Raw genomic sequence first — 14,920 nt, forward strand, 5'->3', positions numbered from 1 at the left:
AATCAAAGAATATCTTAAAAGATGGAAAGATCTACCTTGATCTTGGATAGGCAGAATTAATATTATCAAAATGACCATACTTCCAAAAGCACTAAACAGATTTAATGCAATTCTGATCAAAATCCCAATGGCATTCCTCATAGAAATAGAAAAAGCAATCATGAAATTCATCTGGAAAAATAAGAGACCCAGAATAGCTAAAGCAATCTTTAGCAGGAAGAGAGAAGCAGGTGGCATCACTGTACCAGACCTTAAACTATACTACAGAGTAATAGTAACAAAAACAGCAGAGTATTGGTAACAAAACAGACTGGTATTCCAATGCTACAGAATAGAAGACACAAAGACTAACCTCCAAAACTACAATTACCTTATATTAGACAAAGGTGCCAAGAACATCATTGGAGAAAAGATAGTCTTTTCAACAAATGGTGCTGGGAAAACTGGAAATCCATATGCAACAAAATGAAATTAAACCCCTATCTCTCACCATGCACAAAACTCAACTCAAAATGAATCAAGGATTTAGGAATACAACCAGAGACCCTATATCTAACAGAAGAAAAAGTAGACTCTAATCTCCATCATGTGGGATTAGGCCTCAACTTCCTTAATAAGACTCCTATGACATAAGAATTAAAATCAAGAATCAATAAATGGGATGGAATCAAACTAAAAAGTTTCTTCTCAGCAAAAGAAACAATCTGTGAGGTGAATGGAGAGCCTACATCGTAGAAGCAAATCTTTAACCCTTACACATAAGATAGAGCACAATCTCTATTATATAAAGAACTCAAAAAACTAAACACCAAAAATACAAATAAAACCAATCAATAAATGGGCCAAGGTCCTGAAGGGACACTTCTCAGAAGATGATGTACGATCAATCAACAAATACATGAAAAAATATTCATCATCACTAGCAATTACAGAAATGCAAATCAAAACCACTCTAAGATTTCATCTCACTCCAGTCAGAATGGCACTTATTATGCATAAAAACAACAATAAGTGTTGGTGAGGATGCAGGGGGAAAAGGTACACTCATACATTGCTGGTGGGACTGCAAATTGGTGCAGCCAATATGGAAAGCAATATGGAGATTTCTTGGAAAATTTGGAATGGAACCATCATTTGACCCAGCTATCCCTCTTCTTGGTCTATATCCAAACAACTTAAAAATAGCATACTACAGAAACACAGCCACATCAATGTTTATTCACAATAGCTGAACTGTGGAACCAACCTAGATGCCCTTCAATAGATGAATGAATTAAAAAAAATGTGGCACATATACACAATGGAATATTACTCAGCAATAAAAGAGAATAAAATCATGGCATTTGTAGGTAAATGCATGAAGTTAGAGAAGACAATGCCAAGTGAAGTTAGCCAATCCCAAAAAGCCAAATGCCTAATGTTTTCTTTGATATAAGGAGGCTGATTCATAGTGGGATAGGGAGAGGGAGTATGGGAGGAATAGATGAACTCTAGATAGGGCAGAAGGGTTGGAGGGGAAGGGAGGGGGCATGGGGCAATTATCGATGGGTGAATGTGATGAACATTATTATCCAAAGTACAGGTATAAAGACACGAATTGGTGTGAATTACTATATATACAACCAGAGATATGAAAAAATGTGTTCTATATATGTAATAAGAATTGTAATGCATTCTGCTGTCATATATAAATTAAATAACACACACACGCATGCACACACACACACACACACACACACACACACACACACTCATGGCCTTCTGTAAACAAGGTGTTATGCTAAATTCTAAAGAGAAACAGATGAATAAGTTTAAGCCACATTCTTCAGAAATTTATGACTGAATGTCTGTCATTCATTGGACTTAAAAAATTCTGTTACAAAAAAAAACATTATCATAAAAACCACAATTAAACTGCTTTATTTGAACCAAGAATTTGTTATCTGTAGGGGGCTGGAGATACAGTTCAATGGCAGTGTTTGCCAAACAAGTAAAATGTTCTGGGTTAAATATCCTAACACACACAATAAAGAATTTGTTATCTGTATTTTCATGTATACAGAACAACATAAAATTTATAGAAATTCATTTCCCTTTACATTCCTATAAATATACCAGTTGCCCAATACCAGTATTCATCCAGCAGGATGACTTTTAACCCAAATCGAACATGATATGACCCTTAACCATACTCTGTTCCCTCAATCTATTTTCACATAAGAGCAGGTCCTGAGTTGATCTTGCCATACAGGTATGTAGGGAATCCTACAGCTGCTGAGAAGCTCAAAGGTAGATGCAGAAATGATCCCTGGAGCAAATGTAGGCAGCTAGGTAGGACCTGTGAGGTCTAACGTCATCTTCCATGGCCAAGAACCCAGTCAGGATGAAGGGATGGGGCTGAATCAGCCTCTCTCTTCTCGATGCAGGGAAGATGGACACAATCAGGTCTGTGTGGATTGCTGATCCCGGGCTCCTAGGCTATATAGACCTTTATGTCTTGTGAAAATGTCACAGGAAGGTGGGGCAGCCTCCATCTCATGGGACCCTTGGAAACAACTGTTAGGACAAAGTGGTTGCCAAGGCAGTGACCTCATTCACTTCCCTGAAGGAAGTGACCTCACCTCACTTCCTTGGTGATGGAATTCTCTGAACTTGGGATCCAAAAGGCGAGGCATCCAGAGGCAGTTCCACTCCCAGTGGGCTCACTTGATTGTCTGTACCAAGGCCAGAGTCATTCTTTTTTGGTACCTAGTGATGTGTGGATAGCCAAATGCCTTGAATGGTCTCAACAGGGGCCTTTCCTGAGAAAGAAGTGTTGGCTCATTGCTGGCTCCTGACAACTACATAAAGATGGCCAAGGAGATCAGAGCTGAGACAGGACAGGCCACTGCTGAGGAACATATTTTCACGCACCAGTCAGAGGACAGAGTGGATAGATGCAGACCAAATACAGGGGTGGTTTGTGTGTCTCAGTGGGTGTGTGTTTCAATTTGTCGTATTGTCTCATGTTCTGAGAACATGAAGGAAAAACGTTTTTTTTTGTTGTTGTTGTTGTCTTTTTTTTTTTTTTTGTGGTGGTTGGTTGGAAATGGATTGTTAACTAGGGAGCCTTTTTATCTCAGTGGAGCCCACTGGGTTTGTGGTTAAAGAGAGAAGACAGAAGAATGCAGCCATGAATTTGTCCTGTCTAGTGAAAATCTGTGCAGGACTCCTCATGGCCAATTTATGAATGGACTGCTGCTTGCCTTGCAGATGGGCAACACCTACCAAGATCCTAAGTTCCTGTATTCTTCCTGAATTTTGGCCACTCTCTGAAAGGGTTTCTGGTTTTGTGTCCAAGATGTGTACCACATTCAAGCTCTGTGACATGGCCATGGACTGGATTGCTGAAGGGCATGCCAAGCATCTCAGAAAACTCAAAAATTAGCATGACTGGTAAGGATCTCTCTGGAGAATCCCTGCTTGGATAGATAGTAACCCAAGTTGCATGATTAGGAGCTGTCAGTGCCACAGTGTTCAATTAAAGAAAAGTTTTTCTCCAGACTTCTTTCATCTCTATTGTTCTGTTCCCCTGAATGTCAGGGAGGTGTTTGCCTTAGGGCACTCCTTTGGGACTCCTCAAGAAAACAGTTTCAAATGGAAATGAAGAGGCCTAAACTCTGCCTTTCAATAAAGTGCTTTGTAAAAGCTGTGTCTGAATCAGACACTTGGCCCTGTGTGTGGCTGTGAATTACATTCTCAGCACCCCAGGAAACTCAAGAAAAATCCCATGTGTCCATTCCAATCTAAAAGGATGAAAAAGAAGTGTACTATTGGATGAAGTCTCTTGCCTTTCTCTGGTCAGGCTCCTGACCCTTATGAAGTCAGAACAGGGATCCTCTGGGTCAAATGAGTTGTTGCAAGCCCACCAGTAACTAGCACACAGGTGTTTGGGTGTTTTCATGAGTCCAGCACACATAAAGAATCTACCCCTGGCAGGTAGGAGGCCTCTAATTTGACAAGCAGAGCAGTATTAACTACAGGCCCATTTTATCTATCCTGTTTCTCAGGAAGAGTGTCCAGGCCACCATGACATTTGGCATATGATGGGCATGAGAGCCTACTTTGCACACCATCTAAGACTGCTCACCCTATAGAAACCCCCAGCCAGAATGTTATGATGAGTGTCTGTATGGAAGAAGATGAGGGCCATGTGGGAGTGTTTTTGTTAGAATAGTGGTCTTTTGTGTGGTGGTTGGAAAAGATGACTGGGTCCACCTCAGCTTGAAGTCTGGTGTGATGCCATTAGAGACTGAGTTCTGGAACTGATCTCAGAGAACTATTGCATGAATTGTGTTGGGATTTTAGAAGGCCAGGCATTAGAGAAGCCTTTGGAAACTGAGATCTAGACTGAGGGTGGCTTTCTCCACAGCACTGGGAATCTCAGCCGGTATTTCACATGATTTTGCTGTGAAAGACTTTTCAGCTATAGTTGAGAGCCAAAACTCACAGGAAACTCATAATTTAGACCACAGTGGGCCTGGATTCCTGTGACCTTTCCCCACTCCTTGGGAACCTTGCCTGCCTGCGATCTCCAGAGCTTTTACTGACAGGAGATTCCTCAACATTTAATGGCTCCTGAATGAATCAAAACCCACAGTGTCAACTTTTTTATTCTTGAAATATGGCTAGGCCAATACCATGAAGTTTTTGAGAATCCCATGACCAAAAATGCCTGGAGAACCTTTAGATCTCCTATTGCTCATCATGACTGAACCAGCGAGTGCCACTTTTGACTGAGTGGAATTCAAGACTATGGTGAAGAACAGAGATGCCAATGAGTAGGAGCCAGCAGGGAACTGGGCCTGCAGCAAGGAAGTGCAGGTGTGTGATCCAACATCTGTGGAGGGCCCCTGTGGTTCTGTCATTGGCTTCCAAATGACATGTGCCTGACAAGGTGCAGCCAGGAGACCCGAAAATATAAAGGCATGTTGTTGTGGGGAGAGGACTTGGTGCGATTCTCAGAAACAAGTTGCTATGCTCAAGTGGGAAAGATATATGGGATAGCAGTCCAGTTTGTGTTTTTGCCTTCAAACCCTGACTACCCCACGTGGCAGAGCGACCTGCAGCACAGTTTTCTGGTTGACCTTTTTGTATTTCAAAAAAACACCAATTTTCCAGGGAAGCTGTAAGAAATGCCATTAAAACTGGGCGGTGAGCCAAAGGCTTCACAATGCACCCAGGGAGACATTCATACCCCAACGGCCACAGATACCTGCATAGAGAGGATTCAGCTCTGCTGCCTCCTGTTCCTATTGGAAAATATGAACCCATGTCCTCCTATTCACATAGACTCAGACCAAGCTTTCATGATCTCACTACAAAGGAAGCTAAAACACAAAGCTATATTTCTAGTGGATGAATGTCAGAGGCAGATAGTCAAGAAGTCATTAGGCCAGCAAAGTTTCATGTTTGTGGAAGGTTTACCCTGTCCTCTACTTTTGGGATCTCTTCTGCCAAACCCAAGTTTGTGAGATCCTCAGAATTTCCAATTCCAGATATGTATTCACAGATTTTTTTCCTCTTCTCCTCTCATTGTGTCTTCTTTGTTGTGATAGTAATGTCCAGGCATTGTGGTGGATGACAGTGGAAGCTTTTTATGTGCCACGTGTTCCCATAGGTATTAGACTCATTTTCCGTTGTGCCATTTGAAATATTGAAACTCTGAAACTAACCCATAACCTTCTAGGCTCTGACTACTTATCCTAACATCGATATAAATAATCCTAAAGAAATTGAAGTAGAGGCATTTGATAGGAGGCATGGTGTATACTTGGACTTGCCTTTTGCTTCATCGGAGATACATATTATAGAACCTGTGAAATATTTTTCTCATTTTACTTCTCCAAGAATTTTCAAAATTAACAAATATGTAAGTTCCTGACTCCCTGTCTCTGTCTCCTGGGTCACAATGTATATATTTATATACATATATATAATCCTACTGCCATCACAGGTATATTTTTGAGAGTACTCTCACTTTGGTAAATATGAATTTCATGAAGAGATGACTGCCCCCCCAATACACTGAGGTAACTGAAAATTCAACCTGTGGTGAGATTTATACTTCAACAAGTTTAGACATGAAACAATGTAGAGGAAAATGAATATTTTAAGTACATATGTGACGGATATATATCCCCTTATGAATTTCGATTGGCATACATACTATTACATTTTAATGTATTAAATATATATATAGTATGAATTTGCAAACATGAACTATATGTGTCATATGCTTATACTACCTTAATTCTTTCATGTCCATATCTGTGGGTTTATAATCAACCTTTCAGGATATATTTTTCAGAAATATTCATTTTCTTGACATACATATTCATTTTGGAATACTCAAAATGAACTTCAGTGAATATTGAGTACTTACCCTAATATTTCTACAGTAAGTGACCCAGTTAAACATCAATGAAAGTATATTCATATGGGACATGATGTGTATTTTGAATTAAATTTTCATTCAAAATTGTTATATTTCTATTTCTTCAGTATACATATACATCATAGGATGTATCATTACATCCACAATTCACAAATTGATATGCATATGATTCACTTTCATTCACTCCCTATATCAGATCCCATGTATTTCTCCATGTTGTTTACTTACTTTTTCATGAGATTTCTTTTATATCACATAACTTTTGAATTCCATCATCATTTTCAAAGTAAAACTCAAACACAGTTTGTTATAGTTAGTAACCCTAATATTACCACTACATGTATAACTACTTGGATTGAATGTTTGTATGTGAATACCAAATTTTATGTATTTTTTAAAATATCAATTCAATCCATTATTTAAAATAGTAACCTGTTATTTTTTTTATTCACCATATGGTCTATTCATGCATCATCTCTATATACATAAACCCAGGGTACACCTATTTTTATCCCCAAACTCTAAATGATAGGGTTTCAAAACAGGCTCCCAGAAATGGTGGAAGAAATATGCATGTCACCTGCTCCATATGTTCTTTTCATCACATCATGTTCTGGACACAAAATGCAAAACTCACACTTTTCTTATTCTTCTCCCAAAGCCTCATTTTAAAGAGAGCATGGATTACTAAAATCATCTATGTCTGCATTGCCTATTGTTTTCAAATTTCAGTCCTATGGTGAGTATACACTTGATTCTTTCAAGGATAGTGTGTTCAACTACCCCCCCTGTTGAAATTATCCCTGATCTTATCACTCATTTTGTACTTTGCCTGATCTCCTAACATTTTGATTGATATCTATTTCCCCAAATGCCTTGTTGTGACTGACTCTTCATGTGTGCTGACATTCCCATTTACACTTTAATAGAAATTCATTGGATTGCAAAAAGGGCGTTTGGTCCAAATCCTAAACTCACTATTCTTCCTTACCCTACACTGGAATCCTGCCTACTCTCTCTATTTCATTGCAAGTTCTCTTTTACATTCAGTAGTCCCAGGTACAAGATCTTAGGCCATTGTCTATGGATTTAGAGGATTCATCTCTGCAGAACATAATTCAAAACTATGTATCCAAATCAAGGGCCCTACAAACTTGTGTGCTTCAGATCTTACCTAGTTTTCTATTTTCATACTTACATTTCACCTTACATTCCTATAAATATCCCAGTTGCCCAATACCCATATTCATCCAGCAGAATGACTCCTAACCCAAATTGCACATGATATGACCCTTAACCAAATTCTGTTCCCTCAATCTATTTTCACATAACAGCAGGTCCTGAGTTGATCTTACAATACAGGTATGTAGGGAATCCTAAAGCTGCTGAGAAGCTCAAAGGTAGATGCAGAAATGATCCCTGGAGCAAATGTAGGCAGCTAGGTAGAACCTGTGAGGTCTAAAGTCATCTTCCATGGCCAAGAACCCAGTCAGGATGAAGGGATGGGGCTGAATCAGAATCTCTCTTGACAATGCAGGGAAGATGAACACAATCAGGTCTGTGTGGAGTGCTGATCCTGGGCTCCTAGGCTATATAGACCTTTATGTCTTGTGAAAATGTCACAGGAAGGTGGGGCAGCCTCCATCTCATGGGACCCTTGGAAACAACTGTTTGCCAAGGCAGTGACCTCATTCACTTCCCTGAAGGAAGTGACCTCACCTCACTTTTTTGGTGAAGAAACTCTCTGAACTTGGGATCCAGGAGGTGAGGCATCCAGAGGCAGTTCCACTCCCAGTGGGCTCACTTGATAGTCTGTAGTATGGCCAGAGTCATTCTTTGTTGGTACCTAGTGATGTGTGGATAGCCAAATGCCTTGAATGGTCTCAACAGGGGCCTTTCCTGAGAAAGAAGTGTTGGCTCATTTCTGGCTCCTGACTACTACACAGAGATGGCCAAGGAGACCAGAGCTGAGACAGGACAGGCCACTGCTGAGGAACATATATTCACTCACCAGTCAGAGGACAGAGTGGATAGATGCAGACCAAATACAGGGGTGGTTTGTGTGTCTCAGTGGGTGTGTGTTTCGATTTGTCGTTTTGTCTCATGTTCTGAGAACATGAAGGAAAAACGTGGTTTTTTTTTTGTTGTTGTTGGTGATGGTGGTTTGAAATGGACTGTTAACTAGTGAGTATTTTTATGCAAGTGGATCCCACTGGGTTTGTGGTTAAAGAGAGAAGACAGAAGAATGCAGCCTTGAATATATCGTGTCTAGTGGAAATCTTTGCAGGCCAATTTATGAATGGACTGCTGCTTGCCTTGCAGATGGGCAACACCTACCAAGATCCTAAGTTCCTGTATTCTTCCTGAATTTTGGCCACTCTCTGATGGGGTTCATGGTTTTGTGTCCAAGATATGTACCACATTCAAGCTCTGTGACATGGCCAAAGACTGGATTGCTGAAGGGCATGCCAAGCATCTCAGAAAACTCAAAAATTAGCATGACTGGTAAGGATCTCTCTGGAGAATCCTTGCTTGGATAGATAGTAACCCAAGTTGCAAATTAGAAGCTGTCAGTGCCACAGTGTTCAATTAAAGAAAAGTTTTTCTCCAGGCTTCTTTCTTCCCTATTGTTCTGTTCCCCTGAATGTCAGGGAGGTGTTTGCCTTAGGGCACGCCTTTGGGACTCCTCAAGAAAACAGTTTCAAATGGATATGAAGAGGCCTAATCTGTGCCTTTTAAGTAAAGTGCTTTGTAAAAGCTGTGTCTGATTCAGACTCTTGGCCCTGTGTGTGGCTGTGAATTACATTCTCAGCACCCCAGGAAACTCAAGAAAAATCCCATGTGTTCATCACAATCTAAAAGGATGAAAAAGAAGTGTACTATTGGATGAAGTCTCTTGCCTTCCTCTGGTCAGGCTCCTGACCCTTATGAAGTCAGAACAGGGATCCTCTGGGTCAAATGAGTTGTTGCAAGCCCTCCAGTAACTAGCACACAGGTGTTTGGGTTTTTTCATGAGTCCAGTACACATAAAGAATCTACCCCTGGCAAGCAGCAGGCCCCTAATTTGAGAAGCAGAGCAGTATTAACTACAGGCTGATTTTATCTATCTTGTTTCTCAGGAAGGGTGTCCAGGCCACCATGACATTTGGCATATGAAGGGCATGAGAGCTTTCTTTGCACACCTTCTAAGACTGCTCACCCTATAGAAACCCCCAGCCAGAATGTTATGATGAGTGTCTGTATGGAAGAAGATGAGGGCCATGTGAAAGTGTTTTTGTTAGAATAGTGGTCTTTTGTGTGGTGGTTGGAAAAGATGACCGGGTCCACCTCAGCTTGAACTCTGGTGTGATGACATTAGAGACTGAGTTCTGGAACTGATCTCAGAGAACTATTGCCTTGAATTGTGTTGGGATTTTAGAAGGCCAGGCATTAGAGAAGCCTTTGGAAACTGAGATCTAGGCCGAGGGTGGCTTTCTCCACAGCACTGGGAATCTCAGCCAGGATTTTACATGATTTTGCTGTTAAAGCCTTCTCAGCTATTGTTGAGAGCCAAAACTTTCAGGAACCTCATATTTTAGACCCTAATGGGCCTGGATTCCAGTGACCGTTCGTCACTCCTTGGGAACCTTGCCTGCATGCGATCTCCAGTGCTTTTACTGACAGGAGATTCTTCAACACTTAATGGCTCCTGAATGAGTCAAAAGCCACAGTGTCAACTTCTTCATTCTTGAAATATGGCTTGGCCAATACCATGAAGCTTTTGAGAATCCCATGACCAGAAATCCATGGAGAACCTTTAGATCTCCTGTTGCTTATCATGACTGAACCAGCGAGTGCAATTTTTGTCTGAGTGGAATTCATGACCATGGTGAAGAACAGAGATGCCAGTGAGTAGGAGCCAGCAGTGAACAGGGCCTGCAGCAATGGAGTGCAGGTGTGTGATCCAACATCTGTGGTGGGCCCCTGTGGTTCTGTCATTGGCTTCCAAATGGCATGTGACTGACAAGGTGCAGCCAGGAGACCCGAAAATATAAAAGCATGTTATTTTGGGTAGAGGATTTTGTGTGATGCTCAGAAACAAATTGCTATGCTCAAGAAGGAAAGATATATGGGATAGCAGTCCACTTTGTGTTTTTGCCTTCAGACCCTGACTCACCCCATGTGACAGAGCTCCCTCCAGCACTGTTTTCTGGTTGACCTTTTTGTATTTCAAAAACAAACACCATTTTTACAGGGAAGCTGTAAGAAATGCCATTAAAACTGGGCGGTGAGCCAAAGGCTTCACAATGCACCCAGGGAGACATTCATACCCCAACGGCCACAGTTACCTGCATAGAGAGGATTCAGCTCTGCTGCCTCCTGTTCCTATTGGAAAATATGAACCCATGTCTTCCTGTTCACATAGACTCAGACCAAGCTTTCATGATCTCACTACAAAGGAAGCTAAAACACAAAGCTATATTTCTAGTGGATGAATGTCAGAGGCAGATAGTCAAGAAGTCATTAGGCCAGCAAAGTTTCATGTTTGTGGAAGGTTTACCCTGTCCTCTACTTTTGGGATCTCTTCTGCCACACCCAAGTTTGTGAGATCCTCAGAATTTCCAATTCCAGATATGTATTCACAGATTTTTTTCCTCTTCTCCTCTCATTGTGTCTTCTTTGTTGTGATAGTAATGTCCAGCCATTGTGGTGGGTGACAGTAGAAGCTTTTTATGTGCCACATGTTTCCATATGTATTAGACTCATTTTCCGTTGTGCCATTTGAAATATTGCATCTCTGACACTAACCCATAACCTTCTAGGCTCTGACTACTTATTCTAACATCGAAAAAAAAATCCTAAAGGAATAGAAGTAGAGGCATTTGATAGGAGGCATGGTGTATAATTGGACTTGCCTTTGCTTCATCAGAGATATATATTATAAAACCTGTGACATATTTTTCTCATTTTACTTCTCCATGAATTCTCAAAATTGACAAATATGTAACTTCCTGACTCCCTGTCTCAGTCGCCTGGGTGACAATGTATGTTTATATATATATATATATATATACATATTTAATCCTACTGCCATCACAGGTATATTCTTGAGAGTACTCTCACTTTGGTAAATACAATTTTCATGAAGAGATCACTGCCCCCCAATACACTGAGGTAACTAAAATTTCAAGCTGTGGTGAGTTTTATACTTCAACAAGTTTAGACATAAAACAATGTAGAGGAAAATAATATTTTGGGTACATATGTGAGAGATATATATCCCCTTATGAATTTTGATTGGCATACATACTATTGCATTTTAATGTAATATATATATATATATATATATATATATATATATATATATATATATACATACATACATATATAGTATGATTTTGCAAACATGAACTATATGTGTCAAATACTTATACTACCTTGATTCTTTTATGTCCATCTGTGTGGATTTATAATCAACTTTTCAGGAGACATTTTTCAGAAATATTCATTTTCTTGACATACATATTCATTTTGGAATACTCAAAATGAACTTCAGTGAATATTGAGTACTAACCCTAATATTTCTACAGTACGTGACCCAGTTTAACATCAGTGATAGTATATTCATATGGACATGATGTGTATTTTGAATTAAATTTTTATTCAAAATTGTTATATTCCTATTTCTTCAGTATATATACATCATAGGATGTATCATTTCATCCACAATTCACAAATTGATATGCTTATGATTCACGTTCATTCACTCCCTGTACCAGATCCCATGTATTTCTCCATGTTGCTTTACTTGTTTTTTTATGAGATTTCTTTTATATCACATAACTTTTGAATTCCATCATCATTTTCGAAGCAAAACTCAAACACAGTTGGTTATAATTAGTAACCCTAATATTACCACTACATGTATAACTACTTGGATTGAATGTTTGTATGTGAATACCAGATTTCATGTATTTTTTAAAATATCAATTCAATCCATTATTTAAAATAGTAACCTGTTATATTTTTTATTCACCATATGGTCTATTCATGCATCATCTCTATATACATAAACCCAGGGTACACCTATTTTTATCCCCAAACTCTAAATTACAGGGTTTCAAAACATGCTCCCAGAAATGGTGGAAGAAATATGCATGTCACCTGCTCCATATAGTCCTTTCATCACATCATGTTCTGGACACAAAATGCAAAACTCACACTTTTCTTATTCTTCTACCAAAGCCTCATTTTAAAGAGAGCATGGATTACTAAAATCATCTACATCTCCATTGCCTATTGTTTTCAAATTTCAATCCAATGGTGAGTATACACTTGATTCTTTCAAGGATAGTGTGTTCAACTATCCCCCTGTTGAAATTATCCCTGATCTTATCACTCATTTTGTACTTTGCCTGATCTCCTAACATCCTTCATGATATCTATTTCCCCAAGTGCCTTGTTGTGACTGACTCTTTATGTGTGCTGACATTCCCATTTACACTTCTTCTCTGCATGGTCAGACAGATTTGCAGGGAATTGTTGGGCGGTGTGCTAGGTAGGACTTTTGGGTGCAGGTGGACGTGGGGCAGCTGTTTTCCTGTGGACAGTGGCTGCTTCATCCACAAAAGCAGCCTGTTGTCCCTTATCAGAGCTGTCCATAGTGATGACCTTTTAATTTTATTATCAGGACCATGAGGCTTCTAGCTGGGATCACACCTCCCTAAGAGGTTGTAAGGAAACTCTGTGAATAGAAATCCACATAGTGGTGGAAAGATCTCAGACCAGCCATCCTTTGGGAGGTGGAAGTTAAAGGTTAGTTTCACTCAGTTGGCAGAAAAGTTTGAGGGAAAAGTTCATTTTCCTAAGGTTTCTTTTTGCTGGAAATAGGATAAATGGGGCAAAGATGAATGTGCTTTTATACATTGGGCTAATTGGGTTAGATTGATGAACATAGTTACATATCCAGGGCACAATATGAGCTACTTTTGTATGTACAGATTCTTTTACTTCCCACTATAATCTCAGAGGGCAGACATCATCACTCCCCAGTTCTTGCAGATGGGGAACTGAGATGTGGATAGATTGAGGAGCCGCCCAGATCACCCAGATGGTAAATGGCAGAGCTAAGATTTGAACTGCAGTCTTGTGACACAGTCTCTGGTTGTGGCCAGTATACTGGACATGCAGGGGGGGTCTAAATAGTATGGCTGGATATGTTCCTGAGCTCTATGGCATTCTGTGAAGCAGTGTCCCATTGAGTGTAAGTCATCAATTGCATTTCGTCACTTCCAGTAGCCTCCTGGAGGAAAGGGTTCTATTCTGTGTCCTGGCCCCCTGCTTGATGCCTGCCATTTAGGACCTGTATCCATTTGCAGATCTCCATGTCAGCAACCTGCGTCAGAGTGGAACAGGAAGGCAGAGGGCTTCAAGTGGTCTCCATGACTCTTGTCAGCTCTTATCGGGATGAACAGAGGTAATGTCTTGGATCATTGTTTAGGGTTCACTGAAATCAAAGCTAAAAGATGATCTTAAAAAAGAAAAGCACTCATTTCTGATGTGTTTGGTTGCTCTCCCTCTTTATCATTAATGTTTTCCTTTTTCTGGAACCATGTACAGGCAGCCAACCTCCCCTGCTCCTCTGTAAACGTTAAGCCAGCAAGGTGTTTGGTTATCATTGCCAAATAAATTAATTCAGAACTACTATTATCATCTTAAAGCTTAATTCTTTCCCTTTGTACTTTCTGGATGCTTATAGGATGTTGATTCCTCTCCAATCTGCTGGGCTTCTGCAGGAGTTCCAGATTTTTCTCCCCACTGTGAGAGTTTTGTCATTGAGTGCAACGCTTCAGTTACCAAGTGCTTAGTTTAGCTGTGGTTTGTCCACCCAGGGTTCCTGTGTTGGAAGCTTGCTCCTGAGTGTGGTGATATGGGGGATGGTGGAACCTTGAAGAGGTGGAGCTAGTGGTAGGTCACTGAGGACTGCCCTCAGAAAGGGAGACCTGAAGATGCTGCCCATAGAAGAGACTCTGGTTAGTTCTTGCATCTTGAGAGTCATTATGAAAGAGTAAGACTTCTCCACAGTCTCTAGCTTCCTAGCTCATCATGTGACCTCTCCTTTTTGCTTGTATACCTGCAACAATGTGATCTGCCATGATGTTATATAGCCAAAGAAGGAACCCTCATGAGAGGCTGAATTAATAAGCACATCTAATTTTGATTTTTTCAGCTTCCCAAACTGTAATATATAAACCTATTTTCTTTATAAAGTACATAGCCCACAACCTCAAATATACGGGTCACTGGAGGAACCCAGCAACACCATGGAGGAACCCAGCAACACCATCAGGGTAGTGCCCAGGACACATTATCCATCAGATCTCTCATGAGACGAACCAGAGGGAGCACAGGTTTGGACATCTGCACCTCCACCAGCACAGTACTGACACCAGAGATGGGAGTTCAAATCATTCCCACAGGAGTAAAAGGACCTCTTCCCCCAAA

Source organism: Callospermophilus lateralis, unplaced genomic scaffold (assembly GCF_048772815.1).
Source record: "Callospermophilus lateralis isolate mCalLat2 unplaced genomic scaffold, mCalLat2.hap1 Scaffold_52, whole genome shotgun sequence".
Taxonomy (NCBI): Eukaryota; Metazoa; Chordata; class Mammalia; order Rodentia; family Sciuridae; genus Callospermophilus; species Callospermophilus lateralis.